The sequence below is a fragment of the Astatotilapia calliptera genome, chromosome 8, assembly GCF_964374335.1.
Source record: "Astatotilapia calliptera chromosome 8, fAstCal68.1, whole genome shotgun sequence".
Classification (NCBI taxonomy): domain Eukaryota; kingdom Metazoa; phylum Chordata; class Actinopteri; order Cichliformes; family Cichlidae; genus Astatotilapia; species Astatotilapia calliptera.
Window position 1 is genome coordinate 18,928,302 of NC_137429.1, and position 22,180 is coordinate 18,950,481.

The window sequence follows — 22,180 nt, forward strand, 5'->3', positions numbered from 1 at the left end:
TGATTAATTATAGTTTTTCTACTAAATCATAGTACAGTATTTCTGCTTTTTATGGGATTTGTGCTAAAACAAAGTATTTCTACTAAATGTAGTATTTGTGCTTAATCATGCCATTCTGCTTTTTATAGGATTTGTGCTTAATATAGTATTTCTGCTAAATTATAGTATTTTTGCCAAATTATAATATTTGTGCTAAAACATAGTCTCAATTTAAAATTACAATATTCATAGTTCATCACAGTGTCTCTGGTAAATCACAATATTTCTGCTCTGTTGTACTATTTTTCTAAATCATAGTGTTTCTGTAATGTTTAAGTATTTTTGGCTAAATATATTCTTTCTGTTATCTTATACTATTTCTCCTAAATTCTTGTATTTTTGAGAAGTTATCATGTTTCTGGTAAGTTACAATATTTCTGCTAAATTCTGCTATGCTATTGTATTTCTGCCAAGTATTATGTTTCCTCTAAGATATTGCAGTTCTGCTAAGTTATTCCATTTTAGCAAACTTCTTTTGCTTCTGCAAAGTTTTTACAATTTCTGCAACTTTTCAGCTTTTTCAGCTACTTTTTGCATACAGCTTCAGCTTTAAGCATCCACACTGCATTTTCGCAGGAAATGCAAATTTTTCTAGTTGTTTTTCTCTTTCTCTGTGACCCAAGAATTAATGTGTAGGACTCACAAGCTGGTACCTGAAGGTCGAAAACGCCACAGAGATGAGACCACTTCCTTACTCCCATCCTCCCTTTTTCTTTATCTCCTGGAAAAGGCTCGTTAAAGGCTAGGTGGTTTGTTTCAGAATTCACTGATGAAAGAACTCTGTATTCTATGTCTAGGAGTGTATTTTGCTGGGATGATCATAAATTATAGCTGAACTGATAAACTACACACAGGATACTTCTTGGCTCACAAGGCAGGAAGACGTTTCCTTATTTGGTCTGTACCGGTTTGAACTGGGAAAGCTGACACACGAACCTTTTTTCATCTATATAAACTGCTGTGTATCAAATAAACCTTTGAGTCGATTTGGGAAGACAACCTGAAGCAGTCTGTGTTTCCTTGTTCTCCCAAGCTGCTCCCGACGTCGTAACTAACCCAGCTGAATGGCATACCTGAGTGTTACTTTAAATAATTAGGAATCTTATAAGGAAAGGACAGAACTCTGCTTATCGCTCACGCCACGGAGGAAACCCGGGAAGGCAATTTCCTTCAAGAAGAAAACGAATACTGCTCATGAATGAGACTAAAGGCAGGAAGGTGTCCTTTAAAACTAAACATGTTAATAGGACCTCCCTGTTTATATCATAGTTTATGATATAGCACGTGTATTTCAGTAATAGCCTGCTGAGGCCACTATACGTGCTGGCCTCATATCAAATGTGAAGGCAGACTGAGTCTATGTTTGACGTTTGTTTATATCTAATCTTCCTTTTCAAACATTTAAACAGCAGCGAGTCTGCAGCTGAGGGAATACAAATTCAAATTGTCGGAACAGGTTTGCTCGTTTCTTGGATTCATTTGGTGATTTATTAAATGTATAACTGTGTGGTGGGGCGTGGTCTGCGGTGCCGTGCAGGGAGGGCGGACGCACCTGCACGGCATCCTTAATCACGCCCGCCTAGTTAAAAACACGGGGACTGAGGGGTTTGGGGGTGTTGTGGTGTGGTGAGATGTAAATAAAGATGACTCTGAACGTTGCTCCGTGGTCCCGCCGTGTCTTATTCACGCCACATTGGTGCCGAAACCCAGGAGGCAGCACGGCGGGTCCATATCGGAGCCAGGGAATGGAGGAGCTGGCCCAGAGGGTGGCCGAAATGGCGGCCGCCCAGCGGGAGCAGGCGGCGGAGGTGCGTCGCCAGCAGGAAGAGCTGCAGGACCAGTCCGAGCGGCACCTGGAAAGGATTGGGGAGCTGGCGGCGCTGCTCTGGGCCTGGGCGCCACCCCCACAGGTGTGTCCCGAGGACAGTGAAGCGGTGGAGGAGCCGCGTGAGGCACCTCAGCAGCCGGAGGTGGCAGACGAGGCGCGCGGGGATCTGCGCCTGCCGGAGGAGGGGGAACAGCCAGGTGAAGGGCTGCTCCTGCCGGGAGTGGTGGATGAGCCGCTCCAACCGGAGGCGGCAGACGAGGTGCGCGAGGGTCTGCGCCGGTTGGAGAAAGAGGAGCTGCACGAGGGGCTGCTCGAGCCAGGAGTGGCTGCGGAGGGAGCAGTAGTGACGGAGGAGTCGCGCTATGGGCTGCTCCAGCAGGGAGCGACAGCGGTGACGGAGGGGCCGCGCAAGGAGCTGGAGGTCCCAGTGCCAGGGGAGCTTGCTCGAGTGGAACTGGCGAGCGAGGCGGGCGCCACGCTTGAGATCGCCGTGCTCGCCAGAACGGCCTCACCACCACCAGAGGCCTGTACACGCCACACCTCTGCCCAGCCACCTGTGAGCTGGGGCTCACGCTTGTGCCGGCCGCGCCGGGTGCACCTGTCACGTGTCCGACTTCCGAACCAGCTTTGCCTGCGCCGCTGGATTCGCGGGCGGCCGCCTGAACTCGCACCTCCCCGTCGCTTGGCCGGGGCCTGGGGGTGCCAGCTGTCCGGGCTGACTCCCTCTCCCACTGGCGGTGGGGGAGTAGGTTCGGCCGGATGGCTCCCCGGCCTCAATCGGGCGATGGGGGTATGTGGTGGGGCGTGGTCTGCGGTGCCGTGCAGGGAGGGCGGACGCACCTGCACGGCATCCTTAATCACGCCCGCCTAGTTAAAAACACGGGGACTGAGGGGTTTGGGGGTGTTGTGGTGTGGTGAGATGTAAATAAAGATGACTCTGAACGTTGCTTCGTGGTCCCGCCGTGTCTTATTCACGCCACAAACTGTTATTCTAATCTGCTGCTGAGTCTCTTACACTTTTCTTTATGCTGTATATTTTCACGTCTCTGGAATAGTTGGCAGTTAGTCAGCTGGGAAACTTTGTGTTAACTCATGGAGCTGAGGATATCGTGGATATGCTGACCTCGCTGCGTGGTGTACAGAGCGAGGTCAGCATGATTAATATTCACAATAAAAATATTAGCCGAACATCATGAAGTCTGTATGTGTTTCATAGTGTCGAACAACCTTTGTACAGTTAAAGCCAGCAGTTACTACATGACGGAAACACCAACGTTATCTCTTTTATGTGTTTATACACAGGTCATGCTGATTACTGAACAAAAACCCAAAGATCAGATGTTAAACAGATTTATTTGCTCTCTCTCCTCCTTAAACATGTTTTTAATGTTAGTTATAATTCAGAATTGGCGACTGAAACACGTAGGACACATAAGAACATCAGGAAATAAAACACCGATAAATATAACCTCAGTAAAAGAAGTCAGCGGGGGTTACTACAGCTGTGTACCGGGGCCTGCGCTTTGTCGGTGGGATTGCTTGCGAGGCGAGCGGGTCTATCCCACGCTTTGCCGTGAGACTGGGACGACATCTCCGAAATCATCGAAACACTTTTGCAAAGAGGCTGTATCTTGACAAACCGACCAGACACATGAAGATTAAACCACTACATTCTCGGCTAAAAAAATATTAAAACGGTATTTGGTAACACACAAACAGGGTTTTTCAAAGCTCAGTTCTGTTAGCTTCCACATGCCGGTTGTGTGCTAGAAACAATGGCCACCAGGCCAAAGCAATGGTTTTGACTCGATCAGCGTTAACCCCGCCCCCTGAGTTTGATGGGTGAGGCTGACAGATAAAATTATTTCATGATGAGAGCCAGGCGTCAGGACTGCCAAAATGAAATAAATAAATATATCATTAAATAATTAATTAAATGTGTCAATAATTAATTAAATGTGTCAATAATTAATTAAAATGTGAAATACATAAATAATTAATTAAATATGTCAATAATTAATTAATTAAATGTGTCAATAATTAATTAAAACGTGAAATACATAAATAATTAATTAAATGTGTCAATAATTAATTAATTACATGTGTCATAACTATTTATTTAATTAATTAATTCCAATTTTAATTAATTATTGCCACATTTAATTAATTATTTAATGGTGTATTTAATTAATTCATTATGGCAGTCCTGGCGTTCCATACTTGGTGCTTCCTTGGAAGTTTAGGGGTTTTTTTCGCTGTAAAAAGAAGTTTTCTTCCCACGCACGATGGACGCTAATGTTTTTGTCACTTTTTATGGAATCAAACTCAAAGTAAGGTCAGTACTTCCACGCTTTAAACGCTGCACGCTCATACTCTCTCCCGCACTCGATATGTGATCCATTGTTGATCTGCACACAGCTGTTGTCACTAACTGCGCACTCGCTTACGTCACTGTCGTGAGACATTCTCGCAAAAAATCACGGTTTTAGTAACGCAGTAACGCAGCGTTCATACGGGAAAGTAACGGTAATCTAATTACCGATTTTGCAATAGTAATCCCTTACTTTACTCGTTACTCGAAAAAAGTAATCAGATTACAGTAACGCGTTACAAGTAACGCGTTACTGCCCATCTCTGGTCACAAGTGCAGTCGGTGAGCATATTTTCCTTTGGTTCTTTCAATTTCATTGTACCGGTAGGTCTTTTTTTGCTTGTCCAACATTTTTACTAACACTTTCCTAATTTTTCTTGCCCGAATCCTGCACCTTTCTAGTAAAAGATCGAACATTTTAATGGCTACAAGAAGGAAGAACTAAAAATGTGTGTGGCAGGTTATGGTTCTGTTGGTTACTGCCCAAGAAACTCCAAGTTTCAGTTTTCAGAATTGAATGATTGGACTTGTTTTCCAGCTTAATAACTTATACCTCAGCCTCCTGATCGGTTATGGGGTTTCATAGGGTTAATGTACTAATTAAACACTGAAGCTATTAGTTTTGTATGTTCTACTAAATAGTAGAGTCAAATAATTCATTTTATAATTTCCTCATATTGTTTTTAGATCATACAGGCCGAGAATGATCTACAGCTGCAAGATGCAGTTGCACAGGCAGCCAGCTTGATCAGTCTTGCTGGTCACAATGTTTGCATAACACTTCAAAACAAACAAGAAACTGCTTTGGATCTGGCTCACTGGTATGTCCTTCAACGGACCCGTGCACCTTTTGAAAGGTATGTCTAAACACATACTGTCATGGTAAAAAATTAAGCCTGTCAAACTAAAGTCACTGTGTTGTGAAACAATGGTATTACCCTATTTGGGTGGTACAGGTCTGTAGCGCTCCATTCTAGTACAGTTCATAACAAAACAGATATCTTTCATTCATGAAATTAAAATTCACATAAAACGTTGTATCTGTGCCGATGTAGGCATGTGTTTAAATATGTAAATAAAAATAGATTCAAATTGAGTAGCATTTGGGTTGACTGTAGACTGACAGAAATTTGTCCCTTTTACTCCAATTAATGACAGGTCCCTGTGTATCATATTTCAGCTCAGTTGTTCCATGTATAGGCATTCTTTATCTGTGTCTAAGACAGTCTGGCCCTGTAAGGGGAAAAATGTTCTTCACCTCTGATACAGCAGTCCACAGGAAAGTAAAATGTAATTAGTTCAGAAATGTCTCTTGATAAAACCTCAAAACCTCTTGTTATGATACAGGTTCCAAATCCCATCAAATACAAATATAATAATAGTAATATAAAATACAATTTGATTTTGTTTTATTTTGGCTAGGTTCAGAGATGGCTTGAGGTCTCTAGGTGTCCTAGATGCTCTACAGACATACCCTCTCAGATGAAGTGCCTTTTCGTGAAAGCTGGAATGACTCTCAGAGCAACTGATATGGAGAATCTATTCCAGATCATTCACTCCGAATGAGGGAGTAATGCATTTCAAGATGAGTGCCGGACCCTGGCTTTCTGGCAAGACTATCTTCAGGAAGCAGAATGTGAGTTTACTACTTGGCACATTGTTTGACCATAAATCAAAATTCTCACTTTTGTGCAGCAGCATCATGAAATTACAGACATAGATGCCATAACAAAAAAGGTAGATAGATAGTACTGATGCAAGTGCTGGGTTTACAAAGAACATTGTATCCAAATGTGATTTCAGTTTGACTTCAGTGTATTAACAGGATAAATAAATAACAGGATAAATAGGAGGATAACTAAATAAATAAATTATTACCAATCCTGTATACTGAGTACAAATAATAGGCTATTGCTGCATCCACGTACATTTAATATGTTGTGGTCTCCACTAACTTATTTTTTTGACATTGTGGTTTCATTGTATAGCCTAAATAAGCTTCATGTGTGTCTTTCAAATTACAGCTTACTTTTAAAAAAATATACATGTTTCACTTTTGATTTAATCTTTTGGTAATTTAATGTATCTGTACATCAGTAGTCTTAGTCAGAATCTCATTATCATTTTGTATTTTTCTATCTTATAGTTGAAAATGATGTCTCTTTGGAAGATATTCTTGTTTTCTGCACTGGATGTGACAGCATACCAGCCCTGGGTTTTTCTCCAAAGCCAAGCCTTGAGTTCGTCACTAACTGCAGATTTCCAGTGGCCAATACTTGTGAAAATATCCTTCGTATACCAGTTCATGCAGTCTACACTACTTTCAAATCAGACATGGATTTTGCAATACGGAATTCACCAGGAAGAGCATGATGTGTTTTCTTAAGGATTGGTGACATGATGAGGATTTGGGTTTTTTTCTATTTTGCATATGCATTTTTTATTTTCTTGTTTTTTGTTAATGTTGTTAACCCCGCATCAGAGTACACCCTGGACAGCAGTAGGACTGTATAGCCTAAATAAGCTTCATGTGTGTCTTTCAAATTACAGCTTAAATACCAGTTCATGCAGTGCACACTACTTTCAAATCAGACATGGATTTGATAAGCCGAAGAGAATGGATGGAATAATTTTGTTTCAGTTTATACATGTGGGGCATTTTTTTGTTTTTTGATTGTAGTTAATTTGTTTTCCTGCTTATATGGCATGTTTTGTCTCTGGTATGACCCATAGTAACATTACATTATTTAGCACCCCTGCAGTGAGCAAAATAATATGCCACAATCTCATTGTTATATAGAATTAAGTTTTCTCAAATGCTTCCTGTGTTCAACTATTCCACAGATGTGAATTTTCAAATGAGATGAGTTAAGCTTTATTTCAGTGTCCCATTTGAACATTTATGCTTTACACAGAACTTTGTATTAATATCATTTAACTTTTAGCTTAACTCACAGGTTTAAAAAATGTTTTTGTTAGGTTTTGGTAAAGTTTTGAAAAGTATTACAGTAACCCTACATACTAAAAGGTAGAAAGACAGTATCTCCAACACTGGCAGCAAAGTTGTCTATAAATGTGACAGACATTGGTTAGGTCAAACCTGGTTATGTTACAGGTTGAAATATGAACATTATATCACACTATATGACGTTACAATCTTATCAAATTATTATATGTTATCAAAGTATTATAAACAATAATAATAATAATGATAATAAACATAACCTGGTTTGCAGGGAGTGTTTTAAGGATTTTGTTTGCATATTTTACTATACTACTTGATAACACAGGCCCATTGTAGATTGTTTGTTTGTTTTTTTCCTCTTTCATTTTGTTTTTTTAAGACCAGCCCTATTAGTGCAGAATATTATTTCCTTCCTATGGGTACTGGAAATACACAAATAAAGTGTTCTGTGTTTCTACTTTTTATGTAATTTGTGTCTTTAAAAAAAAAGTTTAAAGAGTTTAAAATGTATAACATTTTATTTAATGAATTAATCATAATTCCTGTTTATTAACAGATACATTAGTACATCATACAATCATATGTAACATATACTGTAACATTTTGTACTGTGACAAGTATGGTTTGTCATGAAAGAAAAGTGTAGTCTAAACACTTTATTTGTCTACTTTTATGATTTAAATGGCACAAGTGTGTCAGGGTTCCTGGGTCGTTGACCCAGTGATTTCAGTTTGTTCATGTTCAGTTTGGTTCGCCACATTAATGTTCTCACTTCCTGTTTTTTCCCGTGTCAGCTTGTCTCCCGTGTCATTAGTCAGATTATGTTCAGCCCTGTACTCACCTGTTTCCAATCATTGTCATCATCCACCTGTGTATTTAAGTTCCTCGGTTTCACCAGTTCTCTGTCGTGTCATTGATGTTAATGATGTATGTCTGATGTCGTCTGTATGTCCAGTCAGTCAGTCAGTCAGTCAGTCCAGTCAGTCAGTCCTTAGTTCATTCATTCAGTCAGCCAGCCAGCCATTTCCTCCCTCTGTACTGTTTGCTCACTCCTTCGGCAATAAACGTCCACCTTCACCTACCTGCCTGTGAGTCCAGCGTTTGGGTCCTCCTCCTCTCATCCACGACACTACCCTTGACAGAATGACACGACCCCGCGTTGTGGACCCAGCGGACCCTGAACTTTTCGAGCGGCAGGAGGCAGCGCTCCTTCGCTGGACGGAGGGGCTTCGGGGAAAACAGCGGCTCTTCGCGGAGAGAGAGCACGTCTTCGAGGGGACTCGCCTGGCTCTGGGCGGGCCTCGGAGACGCCACGTTCCCCCACCTGCTGCCTCAGCTGCACCGGAGCATTCGCCGCGGAGAGTGGGCGTCACAGCCCAAGCTTCGGTCGCTCGCTCTCCCGCCGCTTCGCTCCTTGCTCGCCCGCCAGCCTTTTCACTCTCCAGCCTTTCCGCCTCGCCACGGCACGGCGGCTACACCTCCCATCTCTGCTCAGCGGAGGCTACCGCGCCAGAGGCTCAGCCGTTTACCCGGCCCGCTTCCTCTTCCCGGGGAGAGCGGCGCACACGCCGCCATAAAACGGACTCTGTTCAGCAACTCCCGGTGGTGAGTTCCAGTGACTGTTTTCCACACCCCTCATCTGATTATCCACTTAAAACACACAACAGACTCTTTTCTGATTCATGGGGAGTTTCCCTCCTTGAGGATAATGTGGACTGGGAAGACTTTTTCTGCTCTGGCTCCCCAAAGACTGTTCAGTCAAAAACTGTAAATAGTGGTGGCAGAAAGACCAGAATACAACCCGATAGACCTGTCAGTGTCACTCACCCAGTCGTTATTTCCACTCCTATCAGTCAGCCTACACCCACTCCAGTGCCAGCTCCCAGGAGGAGGGCAGCTGCGACCCAGTCTACCTCCACACCCGCTCCTGTTTCTCGGGTGGGGGTGACTGGTGTCCAGCCACCTTCTGTGCCTGTCCCAGCGCCCAGGCTGAGGGCAGCTAGAACCCAGCCTGACCTCCCTGGAGGCTTGGAAGAGCTAACTGGTCCACCTACTACTTCACCCTTTCATCCACCTCCTGATCCAGCTTTTCACGCCCTCGCAGTATCACTGGTTAGACTAGCTGAACTGTCCCCTGCCCAGGCACCAGCCTTACGAGCCCAAGCCGTAATTTTATCTCCGTCACTAGCTCACTCTTTAGCTCAGCCATTAGCCTCACCGGCCTCTGTTTATCCGTCAGTCTCCTTAGTCCAATCGGTTCCCTCACCTGCTGTCCAGTCTCCTGCTGCCCTCCAGTCAGTTCAGCCACCTGTAGCTCAGTCTCCACCTGTCCTCCAGTCACCTGTAGCTCAGTCTCCACCTGTCCTCCAGTCACCTGTAGCTCAGTCTCCACCTGTCCTCCAGTCACCTGTAGTCCAGTCTCCACCTGTCCTCCACTCTTCTGTAGTCCAGTCTGCCGCCCAGTGCCCTGTAGTCCAGTCGCCTCCTGTTTCCCAGTCACCTGTCCACCATCCCGTCCAGTTCCCGGACCTGCAGCCACAGCACCCAGAGCCAGCTGTGAGCCTTCCTGCTTCTCAGCCAGGGGTTTCCGCACCCGCTGGCCCGGCCGCTCCTCAGCCAGGGGCCTCCGCGCCTACTGGCCCTGCCTGTCTCCGGCCAGAGGCCTCCGCGCCTGCATCGCCCGGCCCGGCCTCTGCCTCTGCTGCACCCACGCCCGGCCCGGCCTCTGCCTCTGCTGCACCCACGCCCGGCCCGGCCTCTGCCTCTGCTGCACCCACGCCCGGCCCGGCCTCTGCCTCTGCTGCACCCACGCCCGGCCCGGCTGCACCCACGCCCGGCCCGGCTGCACCCACGCCCGGCCCGGCTGCAGCCTCAGAGCCTTCGTCTGCTGCAGCCTCAGAGCCTTCGTCTGCTGCAGCCTCAGAGCCTTCAGCCTCGCCTGGCCCAGCCTCGTTTGGGTCTGGAGCTAAACGGCCATTTTCTAGACCGCTGGCTGAGCCACTGGCCGGGCGCCATCGCCGTCGTGGGCGGCCCACGGACCCTCTTCGCCTGAGTGGCCGCCGTCGCCTTCCGCGCGGCCGGCCCCCGGACCGCCTTCGCCTGAGTGGCCGCCGTCGCCTTCCGCGCGGCCGGCCCCCCGAACTGTGTCCACGTCGCCGCCGTTGCCTTCCGCGCGGTCGGCCCCCGGACCAGTGCTGTCGCCGTTGCCGTCCGCGTGGACGCCCACCTGAACTGTCTCGTCTCGGCCACGGGGGCGCCCACCTGAACTGTCTTGGTGTGGACTCCGTCCCTCCGTCCTGGGCCCCCTCCGCCCACCCTGTTCTGGTTTTTTTTTCTTTCTCTTTTGGCCGTCGGGTGCCGGCCTTTGGAGGGGGGGGTACTGTCAGGGTTCCTGGGTCGTTGACCCAGTGATTTCAGTTTGTTCATGTTCAGTTTGGTTCGCCACATTAATGTTCTCACTTCCTGTTTTTTCCCGTGTCAGCTTGTCTCCCGTGTCATTAGTCAGATTATGTTCAGCCCTGTACTCACCTGTTTCCAATCATTGTCATCATCCACCTGTGTATTTAAGTTCCTCGGTTTCACCAGTTCTCTGTCGTGTCATTGATGTTAATGATGTATGTCTGATGTCGTCTGTATGTCCAGTCAGTCAGTCAGTCCTTAGTTCATTCATTCAGCCAGCCAGCCATTTCCTCCCTCTGTACTGTTTGCTCACTCCTTCGGCAATAAACATCCACCTTCACCTACCTGCCTGTGAGTCCAGCGTTTGGGTCCTCCTCCTCTCATCCACGACACTACCCTTGACAAAGTGAATATGAAGATAAAACCAGTCTTTTTATCTTACCTTACTTTTACCTAAATAATAGTCTTGGACCCTTTTCAGTATCATGATATTTCACAATTTTTAGTGTCTGGCACTCAATTACATTTTTTAATTAACACAAACAAATTTACTAATAACTTAACTGAAGCATGCGGCATGCTGTCAAAAAAACTTCTATCCCATGATTTCCATCGTCACTCAAGGGGTCGATCTGCCTCAAGTCAGCCGTCAACTGCTGGTGATGGTAAGAACGACGTCTGAAGTGCACTTGACTGAGCGGTCTGTGATGCTGAGGAAGTTGCAACATTCCAACAGTCCACAGCTGCAGCGGGGAGTGATTTTCCATTGTCCTTAAGCTGTGATGGTTCCACTGATTTACAAATTCATCCACAGATCTGTTAATTCTTGGAAGATATACATGGTGAAGAGCCCTAATATGAAATGGATCAGTGCTATCTAAAATCCCAACATTTTCCATAAAGAGGAAAAGGTCTTTAAAGTATGCTGACACAACTCTGTTTAGTTCACCCCACAATCTTTCAATTCTTTGATTATGCACACTTCGTCCAACCATAAAGCTTCCTCTGTTTGGCCCTCGATGTTCAATCATAAACCGTGCAATATCAATATTCTCACTGCCAGCATCACCCCTGACACGTTGTGGGAGGCCAAAGAGATCAACGGCACTCTGGAAAAGTTGCATAGCAGTTGATGCTCTGTTATCTGTGCAGCATCTCATGTAGGTAATGCAGCGACTGTAGCCGTCAACTCCTCCATGAAACACAAACCCCCAAGGATTTAACTTATGGTTTGTGTCAATATGCCTGGAATAAGAAGAAATATATTATTATTATGACACTAGATGTACATTAAAATAAAGGTCTATGACTTTGACATTGTACTTCTGTCATGTAACCTATTTCTGGAGATAAACAATATTTTAAACCCAGACATTATACAACATTGTTTATTAAAACACAAACAAAATATTATATTACTACAATGCAGGAAGTAATAATTAACATTAATCAAATTTAAGACGTGAAAAAAGGCATACCACACTTGATTTGGGACAGTGACATTGTAGACCCTCCGCTGAATTGCTCTCCGTCCTCTCAAAGCTCTTCCCACTGGATCAACTATTCTTAAACGTCCTCGCACTCGCCACCGCTGAACTCTGATTCCTCTTCCTCTCAAACTACCACTAATGTAGGATTCTCCTGAGCCAGGGGTATGTGTAAGAATCTCAGTAATGAGATGATCAAGATCCACATTTGAAGTATTATTAAAAGTTCCATAGTCCACTAAACCTAGTTGTATCCTGTGGTTGTACAGTGTTCGAACATTTACTGACAACATTTGAGATATGGCCATCCAACTAAACCCCAAGTCTCGCATGTCAGTCAGCTGAGTAGCTGGTATGTTGTACCTAAAAGAGTTAGAAACAAAAGAAGAAATATGTTAACTTCTTTCTTATTTCTTGCATTCATTATCTTGTTTGCCATCTCTTGACTCTTTCAAGTGCCATACACATTATGAATGAATTCGTTTCCATTTTTATCACTTACCTTGGCCTTCCTCTTTGAGATGTAGAATGATATAATAAGCCCATAACATGTGCTTCAGCTTCTGCTCGAAGTGTTAGCTCAGTTGACATCTCCATCAGTGATTGATAAATTCCCTCAAGAAGTGTGCATAATCTTCTCCCAGAAACGTTTTGTTGAACATTATTCATGAGCACTAGAAATGTTGCAATAATGAAAACGTGTTCTTCAAGGTGACGTAGTATAAATTCCAAATTATTTCTACCATTTGCAGTTTGAACAGCTGTCGCAAAACAGTTGTCAAGCTCTAAAAAGTACTGAAATAGTTCAGCTGATGCCATTTTGTAAAGGCAGAGAATTCAGAAACACATCATCTCTAAAAATGAGGTTCATACATTCTATATATTCAAGTTTCATTCTATATATATAGCCTACTCTCTTTTCATCTTTCCTCAACACAGAGATAACAATTCAGACAGGCATTTCGAAATTACATCAAAAGGGGGAAAAACAGGCAGCAGAATCAAAGATATGAAAAGATGCCAAAATGCTCTCAGAGAGTTCGTGCTCAGGCAACCTTTAGTGTTGTTTATCTCTTGGGATCATATCAGTGTAATCATTTCTTCTTCTTCTTTTTAACAGAGAACAGTCATGAAAGCTCATAGCTGTCATGGTCTCATCATCGGTCTCGATAGAGTGGCTAGTTTGTTTTCTTCTTGTGCGTGTGTGGGAGTTTGTGTGCATCATGCACATTGCTATCCACCTGTGTTTCTAAAACTCTTACTTATGGCTATTTATGACTCAGTATGTGATTTAATATTTATTTTCATAATTAAAAGAGTGCATGTTTTGTACCATCATCAAAACTGTATCTTCATAACTCAGCAATACACAAGATGAGGCGTCTAAATAAGAATAAAAAAAACAAACAAAAAATCTCTCAACGCTTGTTAAGCCCAAATTTCAAAAAGACATAAACTGTAATGAATGTAGTTGTAAGGTAATGCTTTACTTTAAGGTGGACATTGGTGAGTTACACCAGTCAATCTAGCATTTCTGATCTGTTGGCACGTGGTGTTGAAGATAACATCTCCTGTAATGAAATATTCCTGCTTATGTATTCCTGCTTAATTAATCCATCCATCCATTCATTCTGGGATGACTGGATGGAGCCTATTCCAGCTGTCTTAGGGCGAGAGGCAGAGTACACCCTGGACAGGTCGGGCTGTGCCATCAATTACTGTAAATTTAAATGTTATGGTCATACAAAAGAGGGTTTATAGAGAATACTGTTAAATGTTCCATTTCTATGCCATATGTGGGAACAATTTCCAGAGTGTGATCACAGTGCTGTGTGGGCTCATTCACATTTTCAGAGAAACCAAGTGAGTCTAAAAATAGAATACATCCACTGTTAAGGCTCCTGCTTTCAGCATCTAGATGAATATTATAACTGTCCGCTGCTATTATTTTATCTAAACTGAGCACTAAACCAGATTTTAAAAAAAAGACTGAGAAATCAGATGAAAACTCTGAGTAAGTGCAGGTGGATGATAGATGACAACAAACTACAATCCTTTGCCAGTGAGGGACAGGTCTAACAGTCAGGCTGTCAAATGAAGGCTTTCTATAGCTGACAATGTATTTATATAACACATAATACAATTAATATGCCCACACTTGAATGATTTGTGAAACTCATGATCTGATAAGAAAATAGAAGCCCTTATTTAAATGTTACTCTAACATTTAGAAGTACAAAGTGTAAAACTGATTATATATATTATATATAAGTTGTAAAGTTACTTACTCACTGATAAGTGACTACAGCTCAGAACACATGCTCATACAGAATTACTCATACCCTCACCAGGGACCTTACCACCCTTGGTGACCACAGAGCTTATCCATGCCTAAAAATAGCCCTGGTTCAATTTGTCAGAAACTTCAACATCTGCCAGCATTCAGAGTCCAATAAGGTACTGACCTTCACTGAAAGAGACAACCATCATGGCTACTGTGCAGCATGCTTTATGTGGGTTCAAAGTAAACTCTAAGGATAAGTATGTGTTGTTATACGGCAATAGAAAGCTTTGGTAAATTCATTATACATCCTGCGCAATGATAATATAATAAGCAGTAATGTTAAAAGAACAACAAAAAGCTATAAAGTGTTAGCATTTCATTTGTCTTGTCACATTCTAGCATAGCTCTGCAAAGTATGTCAGTATTGTGATTACCAGAGCCCGCTGCCCACAGCAGGCAAGACTAATAATAAATGTCACAATAAACAATAAACCTCTCCATTGTGGCAGGGAGCACATGTCAGGCACACACACAGGTGAGGAAATTTATTATGAAACCATAGAGAAGCGTCCTGCAACAACAACATCTGTAAACGCACAAGTGTCAAGACAAACAATAACCCCAAGTACATAAAGAAGGCTAGAGCCTATTCAAATGCATGTGCATATTTTTACCAGGTTTAAAAAAACAAATTCACACAGCATTCAACAGTCAAGTACTGTTTTGTAGCAAAGATAGCACTGTGAAAGTTCTGCTTAATAATAATGTTAAACCGCTCAGCAGCAGCTCACAAAGGCCTGAAGGGTTACATTCATCTGGGTGCACAAATATAATACCCCAAATGTGACTCTGTGTTCAGAGGTTTAGGTAATAAATCAGTTCTCAATGAACGAGGTGCACTCAAAGTGCTCAAAATGTCTGTGAAGGTATTCATTAGAGGAAGATTTGTAAGTCTCTTCTGCTGGACTAAAACCATGTTTTTAATTACAAGGTTGAAACTAAACAATCTGATGAGGAAAACAAAGGGAAAATTATAACAGATTTTAGGGGGATGAAACTTATTAATACTAAGCAAACTGGTGGTTAACAAAGTAATGCTTTTTTACTATTGTGATAGTTAATCACATTAGCTAATAGCTCATTTTGAAAAAAAGCACCATTTATTTAAGTATTGGTTACTACTATGTAATGTGATTTGGCTTGTGTTAGAATTTAATTAAGTAACTAAAGCTTTTAAATAAATGGTTTGGCAAAAGCTCAATATTTGTTTGCAAAAATAAAGCAGAAAGCAGCATAACATGGCAATATTTCAACATTTCAAAATAAATAAAAAAAATCAAAATTTATTTATACAGCACATATTAAAACAACAGTGTTGACCGTAGTGCTTCACAGTCAGTAAAAGCATGAGACAATTAAAACAAACAATAGGTAACAACACAACAAGCTAGAACAGCCAACTAGTTAGAATCAAAAGCCAAAGTAAAAAGATAAGTTTTAAGACGTGATTTAAAAGACTGGATAGACTCGGCAGTACGAATATGAACAGGGAGGTTATTCCAGAGTCTAAGTGCCACGGTTGCAACTTCATTCGAGACCTAGGTTGTGCTAGGAGCCTGTGATTGGATCATCTAAGTGCTCTGTTGGGATTGTATAAGTGGAGTAGTTCAGAAAGATAGCTGGGCGCTAAATTATTCAGAATTTATAAGTGAACAAAAGAACATTTGTCCATCCAGTCCGAGACACGGTCAGTGACACCCTCAGCAGTTGTGAGTCACTATGGAAAAAATGTTTATTTTCTGACATCAACCAGTTGGAAAAAAATAAATCTCAGATTCTGGTTTGCTGGTGAGGGGCGGTATTGTACAAGTAGGGGAGGCATCATTGGGGCCACTGCCACCCCTGCCACTACTCTTGACACACCCCTGCTCCATGCTTCGATCTTAATCATCGAGCAAAATATGGACACAGAAATGTAATTACGTATGACTAAGACAATATACTACTCAAAAAGATTTGATAGTGTCACTTAATGTACATTTAATCAATGGATGCTTTGACAGCAAGAAAAGTAAAAAATTTCAAACAATTTGAGAAAAATAACATAGAGCTATATTCTAAAAATAACACCAAAGGAGAAATCGGTATTCAAAGGCAGATGGTGGGCAGGGCATCACGGATTACTCCGTGGAGCTTCAACTTGCAGTTTCTTCCACACACGCTCAGGACCAAACATCTCCACAGCCCACAGCGCATCTGAGAGCAGCGCAGTTCATTTCCAAAGGACGTAAAAGCTGTAAGTAAATACATGTTTTCTTTGTTTTCCATAACCTGTTAGAGCTGTTCCACAGATGTCCCCAAATACTGTTGTTATTTCTTTATATAAAAGGAAAGTGTTAGCACTCTGCAAAAATATGCTGCAGGACTCAATTTATTTATTTACTAACGTAGCGTCGCATTTTTAAGGGAATTTCCGAGGTTGAAAAATCGACAGATTTAAAAGGAAAAAAAGAGAAAAAAACGTTCATGCTTTCTTGAAAAAATATAGCTTCAATTTCTATTTAGTGCAGCTTAAAAGCATTGTCTTTGCAAGTACAAAAAGTGTGATGTGCTTAAGACTTCATACCTCCATTCTCTTCTTGTTAAAATGCTTTGAGTTTCTTGCTCTTATAGTTTTATTCTATGTTAAAATGCATTAATCTTAATGGGAAGACCCCACAGCTACTGTGCATCCCTTCACAGCGGTCCTTTCAGTGAAACCACACAATATTAGAAGGTTAGTTTTCATCAGAGGTGGGACCAAGTCATTGTTTTGCAAGTCTCAAGTAAGTCTCAAGTCTTTATCCTCAAGTCTCAAGTCAAGTCTCAAGTAATGTCAGGCAAGTCAGAGTCGAGTCTCAAGTCACTGGTGTAAAAGTCCGAGTCAAGTCACAAGTCTGAAACTTTGAATTTCAAGTCCTTTCGAGTCTTTAAAAAAAAAAAAACGAAAAAAGAATGTTGCAGTTATGCTAAATGTAAATATTAGACCATGTAATTTTAAAATCTGTGTTTTTCTCAACACATGACAAAATAGTGAACTTAGAAAATATACACAAATTGTGAAATTGCACCTCTTTAAAATGCAGCTCAATTAAACCTAGCTCCAAGAATAATTTTCACCGACAGTTCTGAGATAAGCTGCATGTTATTCTTGGATGCGGTTGTAGGACCAGCTTTAAAATCGCATGACAAAAATATCATACACATTAAAAAAAACTGTATCACCAACGTAGCCTGGACAACATTTGGTAGTTAGATGAAGTCAGCTATCTCATCGTAGCATATTTATATGCATATTTATAATCATACGGTTCTTGGAGTGAGTGCATACACTCATGAAGTTTAGTAACTTCAGGTCACTGCAACAAGCCCAAGTACAGTTTACCGACGGATGGGTACAGGACCTTGAAATGCACCGTGTAGAACGAAAGACCATCGTACGTATCATAAGTTTACCAGTCTCACAAATTGTCGTCATAAATACACATTCGTTAACCGTTTATTAATAGGACCTTTGAGCTCAACGGTAATTAATTAGTAGTGGAAATAATTTCTGGTAGCGTCACAGAAATGTAGCAGTGACAATAATACTGTATGCTGTAATCGTACTGGGCAATTAGTGATACAAAAAACCTGTTTTATCCTGTGAATAAAAGTATATGTTTTTGTCAATGTACCATAATAACAGAAGCGAAACGCAATATTGTGTCAGGACAATTCACTATTTATGCACAATAAATAAAGGAGCATAGCGCGACAATTTCTGTTCAGCGCCAGACTTGCTTGTAACCTATATCACCAATTATGTTATGAAAATGACGTATTAACTACTAAAAAACACTGACCTTCGTGTAAATGCTTGGAGCAGACTAACCTGTGAGCTGGAGTGTTCTGGGACGTTATATTTGATCTTTGAATGGCTGCAATCCAGGCCATCCTTCGTGTCTTTGTTACTTCGGAAACATGGCTTGAACAATTTCTCTTCAACGAAGTAATCCGATAACAACCGATCTCTTTACCCGTCAGCTTCCAGTGGCTGTCATGCGACCGGCTATTGCAGTTAATAATAAAACGGCTTCTTGACATTTTTGTGTTTCTTTTTATCACTGTATAACTGATTTTAATTGAAAGCCTGCGTGCGCTAGTACCGCTTGCCACGAGTTCCCAGAATCCTTTGCGGTTCTACCCGTGAATGACGTCACATTTTCAATCTCTATATAATATGCATGTTAAATTTTATATTTGGGGTAAAATATCAAGTCTTTTCAAGTAAACCGGTTCAAGTCCAATTCAAGTCCCAAGTCATTGGTGTAAAAGTCCAAGTCAAGTCACAAGTCTTAGAACATTTTTTCAAGTCAAGTCTAAAGTCATAAAATTAATGACTCGAGTCTGACTCGAGTCCAAGTCATGTGACTCGAGTCCACACCTCTGGTTTTCATCTGGTTTAATGAGCAGTTTAGGATAAACTTATTTTGGATTGGGGTTTAAAAAGCTGGAACAAGCATGTAGAGGTGTCGTGAGTCAAGCCTGAGGTAACCATGGCCACACTTAGCAAGTCCCTGGCTCCAGTTGTTTACAAGAATCGCATTTCTGTCTTTAAGTTGTGGTTTTCTTTGGATTTTTTTTTTTATCACTACGTGAGTGACAGGCTAGAGGAAGCTCCACATGGGGCAGGTTAGAAAGAAACCAAGCCCCATGTGATGCTTCACGCTGCTGCAGGGAATGATTCAGAAATGCCGCCTGCCAGGAGACAGAAATCAGTGTTTTGGCAGCTTATTGGTACACAGTGGCAGGCTGCACTCAGCCTAAGGTGGACCTCCCACAGATGGTTGGGACATGGAGCCCCTGAGAGGCTTTTGCTAATAGTGGAGTTCCTGTGCAGTAGCACCAGTGGGTTAACCTTTAGCCATGTCACACAGCACAGAGGTAGAGAGGCGGGTATACTCTGGACAGGTCGCCAGTCAGCATTATTTTATTTAAGAAAGTCAAAAGAGGAAAAGCATTTTTTCCAAATTTTATTGTACAATTTAAACTGCTGTCTGGTCAAAGACTGATAATGAGATTTAAAAACAAAACAAAAAATACATACAGTATAAAAGTATATATATAAGTCTGATTTTAAATGAGTATGTGCACGGTGTTAACAATGAAGTAATCTTGTGATTGAGATTTTTTTTTCATTTTTATTACCTGCTAAAATGTTTGTTAGAGCTCTGATCTCTCTTAGTTTCAGCATTTTTCAGACTACCAGAACACATCTGCTCGACACATCTGTGAACAAGTATTTGTATTGGGAACAAAACCTCATTCTGCTGTAGGCAACTTCCGAGGACAAAAGTATTGACTGCTTTGAACTTCTGAGGTAGCTTCATTTCCCGGTGAAAAGGCCAAAATTAACTATCAAAGAACTACAACAAGATTGTTGAGCACTGATCCACAAACTATGAATCATGAGCTGACTGAGCTGCGAAAGGCCCTTAAAGCGAAACAGGCTGAGAATTTTCAGTTAAGCAGGACGCGTAAAGAGCTAAGCAAACCTTGCAAAGGCTGCTAGGTGAAAGAGCAGATATGTGCATCAACCTAGACAAGAACAAGGTGACAATCGGGAAACTCAGCAAGGTCTGAGGTCCCGAAAAGGAGGAACTCGATGAGCTGAGTGCAAAAAGGATGCGAATTATGCAAAAACACTTGAAATGAGCAAAATAGGAATTCATTAGACAAAGATGGAAATGTAAAAAATACAAAGAAGAAATTGTTGGAAGTCCAGAAAACACTTGAACACGAGAAGATCGAAGTGATGGAAGAGTGGGAGAGAGTGGAGATCTTGTTAGACCTCCCATGTGCAGCCCCATTTTTGTATTTTAGTACCATCAGAAACGATTAAACTTAAGAAAAATTGGTTGAATTAAACTGAATGAATTGAAAATGTCCAGGACTGCAGGACAAAGTCTGTGCTTTTAGAGCTGTAATAGCTCAGATCCATTTTGAGGTTACTGGAGTGCTTTAGAAAAGATATGGCCATTGAAGTTCAATTCATGAAAAATCACTCTCTCAAATGTTTTTACTCTGTGATCTTAACCACTTTCTAACAACTTCTAACAACTTCCATCCGTCACATATACTGTACTTCACTGCCTCCTCTCAATTTTGCAGATAAAGAAGAACAAGTCTGCAGCGATGGACCTTACTCACAACTTTATAGTGCTGACCTGCCTGCTGTTCCTCCACCCACTTAAGGTTAGCCAGTGAAAATAGACAAAGAGGATATCTACGGCTGTTTTTTTTATTATCTAACTTTGATACATCTCTTCAATTAATCCTCTTCATGAAACAAGCCGGTTTAGCTCTTCTGGTTTTAAGGTTATCCCCTGTTTTAGTAGTTTTCGTTCTGATTGGCTGCCCTTCATAAACAAAAGGTTTAAAGTGAAGGTCTGAGCCTGAGAGCGAGTAAATCATGATAGAGCCAGAGCTCTTCTTTGACATCATGTTCTGAATAGTGTTTTTATATGTATCTCATTACAGGTTGAAAAGGTGAGCGCTAAAGTTCTGGAGGAGACTTATCGAAAGTGGGTTCAGTACAAAGAAGACTGTTTCAACACGATAAGAAATGAGTCACTGCCTCAAAGTAAGCAACTGCGTGGTAGAGGAAATATGGCAATATGTGATGGAATAGCAAAGGAGTTATTGAAATGTTAAATCAAACCTGGGGTTTTCTCCTAAGTTTCTTTTTGTTTGGCCTTCCAGCGGGCTTGTTCTGTAACCGGACGTTTGACAGGTATGCCTGCTGGCCAGATACTCCTGCTGGTGTTATGATCAACATCTCATGCCCTTTCTACCTGCCCTGGTATGACAAAGGTAACAACAAAAAACTGTCTGTGTCTGTCAGTTTGTCCTTTTCCCCTTTCAGTAGCTGCCAGTCTCTTCTTATTACTGGTCAGTGAGATTTTGCTGTGGATAACCAATCTTACATTTAATTGTACATTTTGATCCTCACTGCTGACACTAAAATGAAAGTAAAGCATACACTAAGTGTTGGCAGTGAGAGCTTAACTAGAAAACAGGAGATGGTGCACATTCTGTCAGAGCTAAGCCAACTGCAAATAGAAGTTATGCTGATCATCTACAAACCAAATGTTTGGATGCTCTGTAAATAGTAAATATTTATGAGATATGCTTTAATGATTTATATAATGAGAAATGATTTATATATCTCTGGATCATGTTCATATCTGGGTTCTTCTTCTTCTCCTTCTTCTTCTTCTTTCTGGAAGAGTTGCAGTGACTTCCAGGACAGAATGAACTATGGGTTTTTATATAGTAGCTTTAAGTCAGTTTTTTTTCCTGTGTTCATCAATCATGAACATTATGCATCTTTATGTCCTGTGAGCAGTGATTTAGCTTGCCTCTGCATGCTTGAGCCCCCAGTTTCCCTTAACTTGTACTAGGCAGGTGGTGACTGAAGGACTAACTGTGTTTCGTCCAGTGTCCCAGGGTGTTGTGCGTAGGCGATGTGGATACGATGGCCACTGGGAGAGAGAGGACAATGGACAGGTGTGGAGGGATATGACACAATGTGAGGAGGAAAAAGAGGTTGCGTCTCAGGAGGTATGGCTACAAAGTAGTTTTTTTTCTTTTGTTTTCCTCTGTGGGGAAACATAGTTTCTTTTGTTTAGTGCTCAGTGTGTGTTAAAACTGTGGTCCTTTCTTATCACACACAGGTCTCCATGAGTAAACAACTCAACTCATTCCTGACAATTTGCCTTGTGGA

The 22,180-nt window shown here is 41.9% G+C and overlaps 1 long non-coding RNA gene across 1 annotated transcript; it reads left to right on the forward strand.

The window, feature by feature from the left end:
• The first annotated feature begins 4,930 nt into the window (after window positions 1–4,930).
• LOC145430436 (uncharacterized) lies at window positions 4,931–7,660 on the forward strand. The gene is made up of 3 exons (XR_013911007.1): window positions 4,931–5,095; window positions 5,661–5,874; window positions 6,385–7,660. It is a non-coding gene; the product is annotated as an uncharacterized LOC145430436 (long non-coding RNA).
• Window positions 7,661–22,180: the final 14,520 nt, after the last annotated feature.